The 17,217-nt window shown below is 44.5% G+C and overlaps 1 protein-coding gene across 3 annotated transcripts in view; it reads right to left on the bottom strand.

The window, feature by feature from the left end:
* The window catches only part of LOC124552058 (scoloptoxin SSD14-like), a 447,845-nt gene that overhangs the window by 276,354 nt on the left and 154,274 nt on the right, over window positions 1-17,217 (bottom strand). For 2 of the 3 annotated variants that reach the window (XM_047126487.1, XM_047126488.1), the window contains exon 2: window positions 308-387. The gene's annotated coding sequence lies outside the window, so the exon portion shown is untranslated. The remainder of the gene's footprint in view (window positions 1-307; window positions 388-17,217) is intronic. The other variant, XM_047126490.1, reaches the window with a different exon arrangement.

Raw genomic sequence — 17,217 nt, 5'->3', positions numbered from 1 at the left:
TGAAATTGGATATACACATTTACCTAATATTGTCCTCTGCGTTTTATCATAACTCTACGCAGTGAGTTGTGAACAAAATAACCTCTACATCAGCCAATTCTTCGAGTCGTAGATATTTACCGCTACCCGCGCAAAACCGGGACAGATCGCTGGCGATAAATAAAGAAATAACTAAGAGTCGATATAGCCAGCTTTCTACTTTTTAACCAACTGGACTTGGACAAGTCAGTTCACATTCCAAGTTAAGGAGGTCCTAAATTATTAAGATCCGAAAAAAATGTTATATAGTAGTTCATCGTGTACTTACGCACAGTGGTTGCTTTGCACCTTCACCTTCGAATGTATCGCACCCGACGACGTATCAGCCTCTGTGCAGTAGGTTCGTATCTGAAAATAATGAACACTCAGTGAGAAACGGAAGTGGATACTGACACAGCACACTGTATTTAGTCTACATTTACACTCGGCAAACTACTGCAACATGTTTAGCAGAGGGTACTTTTTAAAGGTCATATATTAAAGCCAAGGGAAGTGCAATGGTGTCAAATAGTTCAAATGGCTCTGAGCACTATGGGACTTAACTTCTGAGGTCATCAGTCCCCTAGAACTTAGAACTACTTAAACCTAACTAACCTAAGGACATCACAAACATCCATGCCCGAGGCAGGATTCGAACCTGCGACCGTAGCGGTCGCGCGGTACCAGACTGTAGCGCCTAGAACCGCTCGGCCACACCGGCCGCCCAATGGTGTCAAGTAGAAGCATTAATTTGAGGAAGAAATTCCTTAGAATGTTCGTTTGGAGCGCAACATTGTATGGTAGTGACTCATGGACGGTGAAACATGAACTGTGGTATAACCGGAACAGAAGTGAATCGAAGCATTTGAGATGTGATGCTACAGAAGAATGTTGAAAATTAGGTGGACTGATAAGGTAAGGAATGTGAAGGTTCTCCGCAGAAACGGCGAGGGAAGGCTTATATGAAAGTCACTGACAAGGAGGAGGAAGAGGATGGTAGGGCATCTGCTCAGACGCCAGGGAATAACTCCCATTGCACTAGAGGGAGCTGTAGACGGTAACATTTGTAAGGGAAAACAGAGATTGTAGTACATGCAGCAAATATTTGACGACATAGGATGCAAGTGCTACTCTGTGGGGGAGAGGTTGGCACAGGAGGGGAATTCGTTTCGGGCAGCATCAATAACGCCAATTCTTCCTGGAGAGCTGCGCGCAAGTCTTGGAGAGTGGTTGGTGGTTGCTGACGTGATGCAACCTCTCTCCCTAGTGCATCCCAGACATGCTCTGTGGGATTCATATCGGGAGGGCGAGCAGGCCTCGCCATGCGTGAAATATTTACCGTTTCCAAGACAACATCGCCACCTGCTCTCTATGAGGTCGAGCATTATCGTCCATTGGTATGAAGTATGGATCCACATCACTTCGTAACACCGGCGTATGCGATCCCAAGTTGTAGCGATACCTGACAGCAGTTAAACCTTGATGATTCACCCATACAATTTCATGAAGAGGTGCACATAATCCCTGTCAACACCATTAGGGATCCCCCTCGATATCGGTCTGTTTCCACAATGCTTGGGTCCCGAAATGGTGTGCACGTTCCTTCCAGATGCGAATGCTTGGAGAAACACTCTCCAGACCAAATCGGAACTCATCTGTGAAAGGAACATTGGCCCACTCTTTGACGTCCAGGAGGTATGTTGGCGATTCCACTCTAAACGTTCCCTTCTCTGAAGACGCTTCAGAGGTACACATGAAACAGGTTTCCGACAGAAAAGACCACTCTGCCGAACGCTTCTGTCACCGTGTGTCTCGATACGACAAGTGGATGCTGCCAGGTCAAATGCCAGTTGCCGTGAGGTACTAAGGCGATACCATCGAGCCCTTACAGACAAATAACACTCCTCTCATTCTGATATCACGCATGGTCGGTCCTGCCCTTGTCTTTGGGATACTGTTTCGGTCTCTATAAATTGTCGCCACATCCGAGAAACTTCAGAACGATTCCCATTAAGCCATTGGGCCACATCAGTATGTGACTGTCCTGCTTCGATTCTTCTTATGGGCCTCCATCGCAGAGTGTCTGGTAGGCGTCTTCTTTGTGCCATACCGCTCCGCCTGTGATTGTATCCACAGATACTAGCTCGTTTGATAGTTGCCCTGACGTCATCGTTGGTGTGGTTGCCCGTCGACCGGACTGCCACCTTCCGTGCAGTTAATAACTGTATCGACAACTGTTGACAGTTTCTATGATTATACCGTGAATTAGACGCAAGACGCGGAGATAGCGGTTTGTTACTTTAATTTCAGACACTAGTGTAGATGTAGATGTAGACGTAGATGTTGATGTTGGTTGAAGGGGATACGAAATTAAGGTATTAGGAAAGAACGAAACGTAGAATGAGTAAACAATAACATATTGTAAGGTAGAAAGAATTGGGCCCATCACCGACAAAGAATGGATAGTACTAGACTTCCCACGGCAGCAATGGATAACACGCCGAGGGGAATAAGTGATCCAGGACAACCCAGGACATATTGCAGACAAGTGTGAAGCCGGAACGTGAAGTAATTCCTAGTCCATGAAGTGGAGAAGAAGAAGAAGAAGAAGAAGAAAAAGAACAACAAATCACGGTGTACCTCGTGGAAATCTGAGGGAAGGGTTTGGGTTTGGCCAATGCCTGCAGAACGTTACCTGATCTCATGTGTAGTGCCAACAGGAACCCACTGGGCGCATTAACACCCCGCTTCCGCTACTCGGGAAGACGAACCACTCGAGGATCGTTCTCGGGGATTAGCTACGAGGGCTGGTGAAGTGGGCAGCTTGGATTTACATCTACAGCTGCGAGATTACTCTGCTATTCACAATAAAGTGCCTGGCAGAGGGTTCAATGAACCACCTTCTCTACCGTTCCACTCTCGAACGGTGCGCGGGAAGATTCAAATTTTCATATGGCTCTAAGCACTCTGGGACTTAACATCTGAGGAGTCCTCTAGACTTAGATCTACTTAAACCGAAATAACCTAAGGACATCACACCCATCCATGGCCGAGGCAGGATTCGAACCTGCGACCGTAGCAGCAGCGCGGTTGCGAACTGAAGCGCTAGAACCGCTCGGCCACAGCTACCGGCTGCGCGGGAAGAACGAGCACTTAAATTTTTCTGTGCGGGCTCTGATTTCTCTTATTTTATCGTGATGATCATTTCTCCCTATGCAGGTGGGTGCCAACAGAATGTTTTCGCAATCGAAGGAGAAAACTGGTGATTGAAATTTCATGAGAATATCCCGTCGCAACGAAAAACGCCTTTGTTTTAATAATTGCCACTCCAATTCACGTTTCATGTCTGTGACACTGTCTCCCCTATTTCGCGATAATACAAACGAGCTGCCTTCTTTGAACTTTTTCGATGTCATCCGTCAGTCCAATTGATGCGGATCCCACACGGCACAGCAATGCTCCAGAATGGTGCGGACAAGCATGGTGTAAGCAGTCTCTTTAGTAGACCTGTTGCGCCTTGTAAGTGTTCTGCCAATGAACCGCAGTCTTTGGTTGGCTCTACCCACAACGTTATCTATGTGATCTTTCCAATTTAGGTTATTTGTAATTGTAATCCTTAAGTCTCGTATTTAGTTGAATTTACAGCCTTCAGATTTGTGTGCCTTATCGCGTAATCGAAATTTACGGTATTTCGTATTTCTTTTAGTACTCATGTGACTAACATCACACTTTCCTTTATTCAGGTGAATTACCACTTTTTGTACCATACAGATATCTTATCTCAATCATCTGGCAATTCGTTTTAGTCATCTGATGACTTTACAAGGCGGTAAATGACAGCCTCATCTGGAAACGATCTAAGATGGCTACTCAGATTGACTCCTAAGTCGTTAATATAAGTCAGGAACAACAGAGGGCCTATAGCACTCCCTTGGGGAAAGCCGGATATTACTTCTGTTTTCGATTACTTTCCGTCTATTACTACGATCTGTGACCTTTGTGACAGGAAATCTCCAATCCAGTCGCACAACTGAAGCAACATTCCGTAGGCATGCAGTTTGGTTAGAATACGCTTGTGAGAAAATCTAAAAATACGGATTCAGTTTGACATCCCCGGTCGATAGCACTCATTACTTCATGAGTATAAAGAGCTAGTTGTGTTTCAGAAGAACGATATTTTCTCAATCCGAGCTATGTGTCAATAAATCGTTTTCTTCGAGGCACTTCATAATGTTCGAAACCAGTGTATGTTCCAAAAGCCTATTGCAAATCGACGTTAGTGATATGGGCCTGTAATTCAGCGGATTACTCCTATTTCCTTTTTGGGCATTGGTGTGACTTGAGCAATTTTCCAGTCTTTCGCTAATCTGAAGAGAACCTGACTGGTACACGATCTGGACCAGAGACCTTGCCTTTATTTAGTGATTTAAGGAGCTTTACTACACCGACGATATCTACTTCTATGTTTCTCATCTCGGCAGTTGTTCTTGATTGGAATTCAGGAATATTTACTTCGTCTTCTTTGGTGAAGGAGTTTCGGAAAACCGTGTTTAATAACTCTGCTTTAGTAGCACTGACATTAATGACTTCATCGTTGTTATCGCGCAGTGAAGGTATTGATTGCGCCTTGCCACTGGTGTGCCTTATGTACGAGGGCAGTTCAATAAGCAATGCAACACATTTTTTTTCTCGGTCAATTTTGGTTGAAAAAACCGGAAATTTCTTGTGGAATATTTTCAAACATTCCCGCTTCGTCTCGTATAGTTTCATTGACTTCCGACAGGTGGCAGCGCTGTACGGAGCTGTTAAAATGGCGTCTGTAACGGATGTGCGTTGCAAACAACGGGTAGTGATCGAGTTTCTTTTGGCGGAAAACCAGGGCATCTCAGATATTCATAGGCGCTTGCAGAATGTCTACGGTGATCTGGCAGTGGACAAAAGCACGGTGAGTCGTTGGGCAAAGCGTGTGTCATCATCGCCGCAAGGTCAAGCAAGACTGTCTGATCTCCCGCGTGCGGGCCGGCCGTGCACAGCTGTGACTCCTGCAATGGCGGAGCGTGCGAACACACTCGTTCGAGATGATCGACGGATCACCATCAAACAACTCAGTGCTCAACTTGACATCTCTGTTGGTAGTGCTGTCACAATTGTTCACCAGTTGGGATATTCAAAGGTTTGTTCCCGCTGGGTCCCTCGTTGTTTAACCGAACACCATAAAGAGCAAAGGAGAACCATCTGTGCGGAATTGCTTGCTCGTCATGTGGCTGAGGGTGACAATTTCTTGTCAAAGATTGTTACAGGCGATGAAACATGGGTTCATCACTTCGAACCTGAAACAAAACGGCAATCAATGGAGTGGCGCCACACCCACTCCCCTACCAAGAAAAAGTTTAAAGCCATACCCTCAGCCGGTAAAGTCATGGTTACAGTCTTCTGGGACGCTGAAGGGGTTATTCTGTTCGATGTCCTTCCCCATGGTCAAACGATCAACTCTGAAGTGTATTGTGCTACTCTTCAGAAATTGAAGAAACGACTTCAGCGTGTTCGTAGGCACAAAAATCTGAACGAACTTCTCCTTCTTCATGACAACGCAAGACCTCACACAAGTCTTCGCACCCGAGAGGAGCTCACAAAACTTCAGTGGACTGTTCTTCCCCATGCACCCTACAGCCCCGATCTCGCACCGTCGGATTTCCATATGTTTGGCCCAATGAAGGACGCAATCCGTGGGAGGCACTATGCGGATGATGAAGAAGTTATTGATGCAGTACGACGTTGGCTCCGACATCGACCAGTGGAATGGTACCGTGCAGGTATACAGGCCCTCATTTCAAGGTGGCGTAAGGCCGTAGCATTGAATGGAGATTACGTTGAAAAATAGTGTTGTGTAGCTAAAAGATTGGGGAATAACCTGGTGTATTTCAATGCTGAATAAAACAACCCCTGTTTCAGAAAAAAAATGTGTTGCATTACTTATTGAACTGCCCTCGTATGACCAGAATCTCTGGGTTTTCTGCCAGATTCCGAGACAGAGTTTCGTTGTGGAAATTATTAAAAGCGTCTCGCACTGAAGTACGCGCTATAGGCAAGAGTTCGAACAACTAGTTCGGACAGTTGTTTATACTTGACATCGATATTACAAATTCTCGGGAGGAAGCAAAAACTTTAACCAAACGGTCTAAGGCGCTACAGGCATGGACTGTGTGGCTGGTCCCAGCGGAGGTTCGAGTCCTCCCTCAGGCATGGGTGTGTGTGTTTGTCCTTAGGGTTTTTAGGCAGTTTCCCACAGGTAAGTACCTGGCCGGTAACGAAGTCTCATCTTAGATGCGCGCTATGCAAACATTTAGAAAAACATTGTCTAACTTGAATATTAGATTTAGTCTACAGGTAGAGATACGGGATGGACTGGAGGCCTCAGGAAGGGATTTGACATGTGGCTAACTTTGCCAACACCACGTAAACAGTTCTAATGCCGTTGACAAACGGGAAAAGGCAAAGAACAAGGTGCGTAGGGCAAACAATGAAGTACGGAGGACGTGGTGTTACGGTGTGGGAGTACTTTTCGTGGTTCTATTGGCTGGTTGATCTGGGGGAGGGGACCAAACGGCGAGGTCATCGCTCCCGTCGGATTAGGGAGGGATGGGGAAAGAAGTCGACCGTGCCCAACGGCCCAAAGATGCCGGCATTTGCTTGAAGCGATTTAGGGAAATCACAGAATACCTAAATTAGGATGGCCGGATGCGGGTTTGAACCATCGTCCTCCCGAATAAGAGTCCAGTGTGCTAACTACTGCGCAACCTCGCTCGATCTCGTCGTTGGGACGTGGTCCCCTATAGTGCTTAAGAAAACACTAAATGCGGAAGGATATGAACACATTTTACTATACTCAGTACTGCGTGCAATAGAAGGCCAGTTAGGAAACAATAATTGATTACATGGACATGAAAACGCACATTCTCGTAAAGCAGTATCAGTGAGTTAATTATTTGTCGAAAATAACATCCGTGATATGCATTGCCGCGTCCGAGTTTGTGACACTTGTATTGATGATGATGAGGATGATGATGATGTTTGGTTTGTGAGGCGCTCAAGTGCGCTGTCATCAGCTCCCGGCCAATGTCCCAATTTTTACACAGTACAGTCTTTTTACATAGTCCATAGTCCAGTCTTTTTACATAGCCACTGTCACGAATGATGATGATGACGAAATGATGAAAACACACACTCAGTCCCCGGGCAGAGAAAAGCCCCAACACGGGGATTCCCGAATCGAAGCCGGGATCCCGTGATCCCACTTGTACTGAGAGACAATTGTGGGGAGATGGAATGTGTTGACATTTCGACAGAGGCCAGGACACTTCAGCTAGGAGACTTCGGAACAGGGTATTCCAGAAGTGCAATACACCAGCTTGTCCGTCGTTACCAGCGACGTACTACTGGCAAAGGTCACTTCCTACACTAACAGCCCTGTACGCTCACCAATTGACAGACGGATGTGGTGCATGGCTTTTTCTCAGAGTTCAGTACTGCAGGTGACCTCTGATTGGCAAGTATTGTTCCGTATTCTAAATGCTGTGAAAATGGAGTTCACAGAGACCACCAAAAGTAAACCTTCATTGATTTACAACTGGCATCAGTATATGGTGAACTACAACAAGAAGGAAGGTGTAACTTTCTGAGGTTGTGTAAAAGTGAGAAAGAATAAATACAAGGAGAGACTATCCATTAAAAAATAACACATTATTAGGCAAAGGTAGTCATGCTTCTGTTCGAAATGACACAGCAATTGAAGTGCGAAAACGTATTGTAAATGCAAAAAAAGCGTGCAAAAAGAAAAATACTACAATTTCATCCATTTTCGTTGACGGAGTAGCACTTTAATCGAGGCTATGGCTTGGTAACATCGATACCATCACATGGAGGTGCGAGACAGTAACTGCATCACATTAGCAGAAAATACATGGGACCCACACAAGATCCTACCGATTCTGGAGATACATTCTTTCAAAAAGTAATTTACTGATGAATGCTGCATATTTTTGTTTGCAGTTAACAACAGAGGACGGAATGAGGGCATATTGGTGTCCGTCACCAAAAAGAGAACAAAAAATCATGTTTCTCAAACTGTGAATCATTCTTTGTGGATAGAGCGTTCAAGAGTTCGAACAGTTGTTTATACTTCACATCGGTCTTACACTCCCCGGTCGGAGGTTCGAGTCCTCCTTCGGGCATGGGTGTATGTGTTATCCTTAGAGTAAGTTGCTTTAAGTTAGGTTAAGTAGTATGTAGGCTTAGGGACCGATGACCTCAGCACTTTGGTCCCATAAGACCTTACCACAAATTTCCATTTCCAGTTGCCTACGTTTCGCTACCGATAGAAAAGCGAGAAACATGTGGTCTTTTTATTTAATTACTAAAATCAAAGTGCTTGGATGGAATCTTGCTTCTCTTATGATCACATCTAAAACTATCGTCCAATCAACAAGAACTTTCTGTTCCTAAAACACCGATTATGGGTTGCAGTTTTCATTATAATCAAGGCTAGTAGAAAAAAGGTCAGTGTTGCGGCTGTATTGCTTCTGTTATGACTTCCTTGCACGTTGTCTGGTTCTTTAGTGGATACAGAAGAGAGGAACAGATGCTGTTCTGGAACAGGGAGTTCAGATAATAATCTGTTCTCCGTGTAATATCAAATAGTAAATATAATACATAATTTTGTTGCTGTAGTTGCAGCGTCAGGTGCTGACAGTAGATCTGAATCTAGAAATATATACAAATACAGAAAATTTATAAATCTGTCAGTCTTCAATACAATGTCTAGTCAAAAGATGTCGAGCCCTGGCAACTACGAAAGTCTCTAAATGTTATTCAAATGCCAAATACATAAAGAGGGGTCAATGCCAGAATGTTCGAACTTAAATACATCCGCCGCTGGAGCTCCTGAGAGGGGATGTTTGCACTCATTGGCAGCGGCATAATCGTTCATAGTAGCCCCCTCGTGCCGCCGTTGCGGCTGTAGGAAACGCGGCGGCGCAACTGGCTGCTCGCGTATCTGAAAGCGGGGCCGACACCACAACTTCCCACGAGGAAAACGAGTAAATACACTTTTACATACGAATGCGTTCAGGTGTATCATATCTCTAAGGCTGCTTAGCTGGGTGTTAACGTGCTTCCCTGCCATGCAGCGGGCCTAGGTTCGATTCCGGGCCGGGTTGTAGACTTTCTCCGACTGGGTGTTGTGTTGTCCTCATCATCCTGTCGTCACCATCATCACTTTCGCAGGCGGGGCCTCCCGGCCCCTAATATTTCATTTTTTGTAGCATACCTTCCCTTGGAAATGTTGCATGATGGCTGGCTGTCGATAGAGGGGAGCACATCTGCAAACCAAAAGCTTCAGAACTTTATGACTATTTCTGGACGAGAGGCTCAAAGCGGAACTGCAGTGGAAGGCGCCATTGCTCTGCATCATTTTATTTCGAGCCATTTTAAAACTTCCCATATCTTTGACTCTTCGTCGAGTTACATTCCTGAGACGTTTCTGCGCGCAATCCAAACTTCTCTGTAGTAATTTTCGTTCTTCTCGCTATCAGAAAACACAGAAGACGTGGTCACCATTTTATGAGCCCCTACTTCTGCGACAGATTTTACCTAGACCGTACGTGAATATCAGACCTTATTGAGTTGATTAGATAATGCCTATCTTGAGAATTAATTCAAGAGAAAAGTTTTATTGTCAATAAAATCATATGTAATTGTTATTGAATATCCGTGTGAATTATTTACTTGTCCTCATCACTGAAATATTTAAAAAAGGAAAGAGATTATCTAGAAAAAGTTGAATAAACGTAAATCTCATATACAGCTTCGTCATCTTATTTGGAAGGCAGAATATCATAGTCAGTGCTCAAACAACATTTTATTTTGATGATATAGGGATCTGCTACAAGTGTCGAATATTAAGGCCTACAATAATTAGACTTTTCCAATGCCATTTACGGCCGGACAAGACGAATGTTATTCACGTACTGAATACTAAGAGCCGCAAATAAAGCACTTGTGGAAACAAGTTGTGTTACATCCTTGTTCTTTCCTACAAGGAAAACGCGTAAAAATACGGTTACATAAAAAACATTATAATAGTACCTGGCAAGCGCTGTTATACGAGGGCTGTTCGGGAAGTAAAGAACGATAGGTCGCGGAATGGAAACCACAGTGAAAATCAAAACTGTTTTATTTGCAACAGTTAGCTACGACTTCCAGCTACACTACTGGCCATTAAAATTGCTACACCACGGAGATGACGTGCTACAGACGCGTAATTTAATCGACAGGAAGAAGATGCTGTGATATGCAAATGAATAGCTTTTCAGAGCATTCACACAAGGTTGGCGCCGGTGGCGACACCTACAACGTGTTGACATGAGGAAAATTCCCAACCGATTTCTCATACACGAACAGCAGTTGAACGGCGTTGCCTGGTGTAACTTTGTTGTGATGCCTCGTGTAAGGAGGAGAAATGCGTACCATCACGTTTCCGACTTTGATAAAGGTCGGATTGTAGCCTACCGTGATTGCGGTTTATCGTATGGCGACATTGCTCCTCGCGTTGGTCGAGATCCAATGACTGTTAGCAGAATATGGAATCGGTCGGTTCAGGAGGGTAATACGGAACGCCGTGCTGGATCCCAACGACCTCGTATCACTAGCAGTCGAGATGACAGGCATCGTATCCGCATGGCTGTAACGGATCGAGCAGCCACGTCTCGATCCCTGAGTCAACAGATGGGGACGTTTGCAAGACAACAACCATCTGCACGAACAGTTCGACGACGTTTGCAGCAGCATGGACTATCAGCTCGGAGACCGTGGCTGCGGTTACCCTTGACGCTGCGTCACAGACAGGAGCGCCTGCGATGGTGTACTGAACGACGAACCTGAGTGCACGAATGGCAAAACGTCATTTTGTCGGATGAATCCAAGTACTGTTTACAGCATAATGATGATCGCATCCGTGTTTGGCGACATCGCGGTGAACTCACGTTGGAAGCGTGTATTCGTCATCGCCATAGTGGCGTATCACCCGGCGTGATGGTATGGGGTGACATTGGTTACACGTCTCGGTCACCTCTTGTTCGCAATGACGGCACTTTGAACAGTGAACGCTACATTTCAGATGTGTTACGACCCGTGGCTCTACCCTTCATTCGATCCCTGCGAAACCCTACATTTCAGCAGGATAATGCAAGACCGCATGTTGCAGGTCCTATACAGGCCTTTCTGGATACAGAAAATGTTGGACTACTGCCCTGGCCAGCACATTCTCCAGATTTCTCACCAATTGAAAACGCCTGGTCAATGGTGGCCGAGCAACTGGCTCGTCACAATACGCCAGTCTCTACTCTTGATGAACTGTGGTATCACGTTGTTGCTGCAAGGGCAGCTGTACCTGTACACGCCATCCAAGCTCTGTTTGACTCAATGCCCAGGCGTATCAAGGCCGTTATTACAGCCAGAGGTGGTTGTTCTGGGTGCTGATTTCTCAGGATCTATGCACCCAAAGTGCGTGAAGTAATCACATGTCAGTTCTAGCATAATATATTTGTCCAGTGAATACCCGTTTATCATGTGCATTTCTTCTTGGTGTATCAATTTTAATGGCTAGTAGTGTATTTCGAGCCATTTTAAAAGTTTCCTTATCTTTGACTCTTCGTCGTGTTAGATTCCAGAGACGTTTCTGCGCTCAATCCAAACTTCTCAGTAGTAATTTTCGTTCTTTTCGCTGACTATCAGAAAACACAAAAGACGTGTTCACCATTTTATGAGCCCCTACTCCTGCGATATATTTTACCTAGACCGTACTTTTATATCAGAGCTGATTCTATTGATTAGATAATGCGTATCTTGAGAATTAATTGAAGACCAATGCTTTGTTTATCTTTGCGATGTAGCACTGCGGAACGCATTGGCTGATGCAAGTTTCATTGTCAATAAAATCATATGTAATTGTTACTGAATATTCGTGTGAATTATTTACTTGTCCTCATCACTGAAATATTTAAAACAGGAAAGAGATTATCTATAAAAAGTTGAATAAACGTAAATTTCGTATACAGCTTCGTCATCTTATTTGGAAGGCAGAATTTCATAGTCAGTACTCAAACAAAATTTTATTTTGATGATATAGGGACCTGCTACAAGTGTCGAATATTAAGGCCTACAATAATTAGACTTTTCCAATGCCATTTACTGCCAGACAAGACGAATGTTATTCACGTACTGAATACTAAGAGCCGCAAGTAAAGCACTTGTGGAAACAAGTTGTGTTACATCCTTGTTCTTTCCTACAAGGAAAACGCGTAAATACACGGTTACATAAAAAACATTATAATAGTACCTGGCAAGCGCTGTTATACGAGGGCTGTTCGGGAAGTAAAGAACGATAGGTCGCGGAATGGAAACCACACTGAAAATCAAAACTGTTTTATTCGCAACAGTTAGCTACAATTTCCAGCTACATAGTCGCCGATCCGACTTAGACGTTTGTCGTAGCGTTGTACCAACTTTACAATACCCTCATTATAGAAGGCAGCCGCCAGTGCTTTCCACCAATTCTCTATTCTGACCTACAGCTCGTTGTCTGTGCCAAAATGCTGTTTTCGTAGCCATCGGTTCATGTGAGCAGAGATGAAACTCAGAGGGAGACAATTACAGGCTGTATTGTGGGTAATCAAACATTTCCAACTGAAAACGATGCATGAGCATCTTCATTGCCCCTTCAGAATGCGGCTGAGGATTGTCTTGAAGAATAAAACGCACGACAGTTATGTAATGTTGGCTGCATATCTTCAGGCGAAATTTCTCTCCAGGCCCTCGTACTTGGCGGGAGACACTATTGTTCTAGGTATCTTTATGTGCGCCCTGTGTACTCAGAACTAAAAAGAACCACGTAACGCGATCGACGGGCATACTAGAGATACTGCCCAACCCATCTACATCTACATCTACATTTATATTCCGCAAGCCACCCAACGGTGTGTGGCGGAGGGCACTTTACGTGCCACTGTCATTACCTCCCTTTCCTGTTCCAGTCACGTATGGTTCGCGGGAAGAACGACTGTCTGAAAGCCTCCGCGCACGCTCTAATCTCTCTAATTTTACATCCGTGATCTGCTCGGGAGGAATAAGTAGGGGGAAGCAATATATTCGATACCTCATCCAGAAACGCACCCTCTCGAAACCTGGCGAGCAAGCTACACCGCGATGCAGAGCGCCTCTCTTGCAGAGTCTGCCACTTGAGTTTGTTAAACATCTCCGTAACGCTATCACGGTTACCAAATAACCCTGTGACGAAACGCGCCGCTCTTCTTTGGATCTTCTCTATCTCCTCCGTCAACCCGATCTGGTATGGATCCCACACTGATGAGCAATACTCAAGCATAGGTCGAAGGAGTGTTTTGTAAGCCACCTCCTTTGTTGATGGACTACATTTCCTAAGGACTCTCCCAATGAATCTCAACCTGGTACCAGCCTTACCAACAATTAATTTTATATGATCATTCCACTTCAAATCGTTAAGCACGCATACTCCCAGATATTTTACAGAAGTAACTGCTACCAGTGTTTGTTCCGCTATCATATAATCATAGAATAAAGGATCCTTCTTTCTATGTATTCGCAATAGATTACATTTGTCTATGTTAAGGGTCAGTTTCCACTCCCTGCACCAAGTGCCTATCCGCTGCAGATCTTCCTGCATTTCGCTACAATTTTCTAATGCTGTAACTTCTCTATATACTACAGCATCATCCGCGAAAAGCCGCATGGAACTTCCGACACTATCTACTAGGTCATTTATATATATTGTGAAAAGCAATGGTCCCATAACACTCCCCTGTGGTACGCCAGAGGTTACTTTAACGTCTTTAGACGTCTCTGCATTGATAACAACATGCTGTGTTCTGTTTGCTAAAAACTCTTCAATCCAGCCACACAACTGGTCTGATATTCCATAGGCTCTTACTTTGTTTATCAGGCGACAGTGCGGAACTGTATCGAACGCCTTCCGGAAGTCAAGAAAAATAGCATCTACCTGGGAGCCTGTATCTAATATTTTCTGGGTCTCATGAACAAATAAAGCGAGTTGGGACTCACACGATCGCTGTTTCCGGAATCCATGTTGATTCCTACATAGTAGATTCTGGGTTTCCAAAAACGACGTGATACTCGAGCAAAAAAACATGTTCTAAAATTCTGCAACAGATCGACGTCAGAGATATAGGTCTGGCCAGGCATAGTTCACCATCTTTCGGGTCCCAGTTTTCTGTGGTTTCTATTTCGCGACAGATCGTTCCTTACGTTCAGAATAACCCTCGTCATATCTGAAAACCTAAATTTTCTGGATTTACACGAATATTTCCGAAACAGTGGCTCGATAATGAGCACATGCCAAAAGACATTTTACAGTGGAAGGCGCCATTGCTCTGACAACGTTTCCGAAGGATGGAACGGAAGTATAAATACCTTAGTATCAAAAGTTCACCCAAACGTTTACTCATTAGAAAAAACGTCACCATTTTTAACGATTAATTTTAAATTTCGATGGGAAAAGAAGAAATAAATCAGCAACGAAGACTGAAGAAACTTCTGCGAAGGTTTTAAAAAGACTCCAAGTGGACGCCAACATAAAATCAGTTATGACTTGCGTAACCCAGTGCGTAGTGAAGAGAACGTCACAACCACTGTATATGACGTAAATATAGAAAAGTAATTTACGTCATACTTACTGGCAATTTTGTAAATGTGTTTAATGGAGGACAAAATAAGACTGCCCTCTCGTGGTTTTCCTGGGAAACGAACGAAGTCAGCTGAATGTCTCTTGCAATTTGAAAAATATCCGCTAATGATTACCAACAAGACTACCTCAAAGGCCATTCTTCTCCTAGGGAGTCATCGTAGCATTCCCCTTGAGAGACTCTATGAATAAAAATCGGTATGGTTGGACACCGAGCACTAAATCGTTGCCGTGATAGTGCAGGCATATGTAATGCAAACTTAGGTTGGCGCTTAAGTTCATAGCGTTTTTCCAAAAGTTTAATAAACACAATAATACACAACAGGGAGTTTAGTCACCAGTAATATATCCTCCTTCAATATTTTCAACAGTCTGCCAACGGTGGGGTAACTTGTAGATTCCGCCACTGCAGAAATCTCGTGGTTTTGAGGCGAAGAAGTCGTCGAACTGTGCTCGGAGCCAATTTTCATTCAGAAAGGAAGTTAATTGAAGGTTTTTCGATAAAAAGTGGAAAAGGTGAAAATCCGACGGCGCCAAATTAGGTGAATAGGATATGAGGAATGATTTCCAACGCAACTCCTGTGTAGTGCTTTGCGTCCATCTAACGCAAGCGGGCGTCATCATGGAGCAGCGTCACTTCGCGCACTCTTCCTGGTCGTTGCTCCTGCACTGCATCTGCGAGACGTCTCAGTTGTTGATAATAAGTGTCAGCAATGATGGTTATTCCTCGGGGAAGGAATCAGTACATCACACTGTCACTGTTCCACCAGAGTCATGACGTCAACTTTTGTGGATGCTAGTAGATCCGCGTACGTGCAGTCGCTGTTTTGTTTGGGCTCAACATTTCCCTTATTTTCATTATTTTAGCGCAGGGGCGGGCAAACGTTGCACGCGGCTCATGAGCGCACAGCGCTGTATGTGTGCTGCTCGCGTGCAGGCGTCGACCGGGGCTGTGGCGACAGCCGGCAGGTTGCGGCAGTGTAGTGCCAGGCTAAGCTGCGGACGTTGATGCGAAGCGAGCATTATGTAGTGAACGTTGTATTTCAAGAAACGGAGAAGTGGAGATTTGCTATCTTTTAAAAAGTAATGGGAGAATCATTTTTTCTTTGTGCAAAAACGTGAAAATTCGAAATGTTTAATATGTGGCAGCATTCTCGCTGGTCAACGAAGTTTAGTATTGAAGGCCATTATAATAAATTTCACAAGGACGAGTACAATTTATTGTCGGATTCTGAGCGGATGGGGAATTGACTGAGCTTAAGAAGAGCGATTTGACTATACCAGACGAATCTGTCGTAGTTGGCCGGCCGGAGTGGCCGAGCGGTTCTAGGCACTACAGTCTGGAACCGCGCGACCACTATGGTTGCAGGTTCGAATCCTGCCTCGGGCATGGATGTGTGTGATGTCCTTAGGTTAGTTAGGTGTAAGTAGTTCTAAGTTCTAGGGGACTGATGACCACAGCAGTTAAGTCCCATAGTGGTCAGAGCCATTTGAATTTGTCGTCGTTGCTGTTGTCACGAGAGATCTGCGGCTTTCTCTCGTCATGTCTCTCATCTAACTGATTTAAATTTTTATGGAGCACTGTTTCCGAGTTTTCAGGACGACAACAATAATAGCCCAGCAGTATGTGCAAGTTATAAGACTGCGCTTAATATAGCGAGAGCTGGAAAACCATTTGCTGAATTAATAAGTCTCGGTTAAGAGCAAACATCAGTGATGAAAATTTACGTAACTGTTTGTGTTTGTCTGTATGTAGAAATTTTGTTCCAGATATTAAACGTGTTGTAAACTCCACCTGTGATAAATAAAACGAATCGTAGGTAATAGGTACTCTTTCAAACCATGATTTCCTTCAAGCACTCCTACTAACCTTATTTATTCACTCAATGAAGCAAGCTAGGAAACAAAAAGCATTACAGAGGAAGGAGCGGGCAGAAGGTATGGTGGGGATGGGAGATAAGCGGGTGGCCAGCTTGACCCTGTGTGCCCGCGGAACACCTGTTAACTGCACGCGTGCAAGTGCACCGCACATGTGCAGGATTCCTACCCGCCCCTGTTTTAGCGTGTAGACACCATTTCTCATCACCACTAACGATGCACGATGGATATGGTCAGTGTTGTTCACGGGCCAGTTGACGTGACCAAGCAGAGATGCAAGTGTGACCACCCGCTGGTTTCTGTGATTTTGGCTTAGAGCATACAGTACCCACACACCCGCTATTTGAACCTTCCCCAATGGACACAAATGTGCCACGTTGGTGGGATGATCACATTTTACAGTTTCGAGTACAGTGACAGATTATTATTGAGTAATGCGTTTAAACGATCTCCATCACACCCCGAAGGTCTTCTGAACGTGGAAGGTCACTAATGTCAAAACAATCCTTCTTAAAATGACAATACCTTTT

The sequence above is a fragment of the Schistocerca americana genome, chromosome 1 (assembly GCF_021461395.2).
Source record: "Schistocerca americana isolate TAMUIC-IGC-003095 chromosome 1, iqSchAmer2.1, whole genome shotgun sequence".
Lineage (NCBI taxonomy): Eukaryota > Metazoa > Arthropoda > Insecta > Orthoptera > Acrididae > Schistocerca > Schistocerca americana.
Note: the sequence above shows the minus strand (reverse complement) of the source record. Positions and strands in the feature narration are given on the sequence as shown.